A 655-nucleotide genomic window follows, 5' to 3' on the forward strand; every position below is an offset into this window, starting at 1 on the left:
GAAGGCCAATGATGAATGTGACCATTGACCACCTGTTTGAGTACTGCACCAATAGCAACGTCTCTGGCATTGGTGGAGAGAAGGAGACGGGCATGTGGCATGGGAGAAATTAGCAAAGCAGCAGTTGATAAGGCATTCTTTGCGTTGTATAAGTCCGCTTCTTGAAGGTGACCCCCTTCAGAGGTTTTGGCTTGCCCTTGACGGAGGCGGAGAGGAGGGCAAGAGTGACGATGATGGCTAGCAGTAACCAGTGATAATAGATGATCATGCACAAGAATTCTTGCAGTGCTTTGACAGTCGAAAGTGTGGGAAAGTTTTGAATGTCTAAAACCTCCTTATGGGAGGTTTGAACGTCTTTATTATTGATGTATTGCCATAAGAATGATATATTGTTTGTGCCAAAGGTACACTTGTCATACTGGACAACAAGGTCATTCTCTTGTAGGTAGGCGAGATTGATGCGTAGATAACAGAGGAGTTTCTCTTTGGAGGAAGAGAACACAACTATGTTATCCATGTAACATACACAGAAGGGAAGGTCCCCTAATATGCCATCCATGAAGTGTTGAAAAGTAACCACAGCATTACAAAGGCCATATGTACTTGAAGGGATTGGTGATCATGGTCTTGGGGATGTGTTCTGGGTTCATTGGCA

The sequence above is a fragment of the Palaemon carinicauda genome, chromosome 7 (assembly GCF_036898095.1).
Source record: "Palaemon carinicauda isolate YSFRI2023 chromosome 7, ASM3689809v2, whole genome shotgun sequence".
Taxonomy (NCBI): Eukaryota; Metazoa; Arthropoda; class Malacostraca; order Decapoda; family Palaemonidae; genus Palaemon; species Palaemon carinicauda.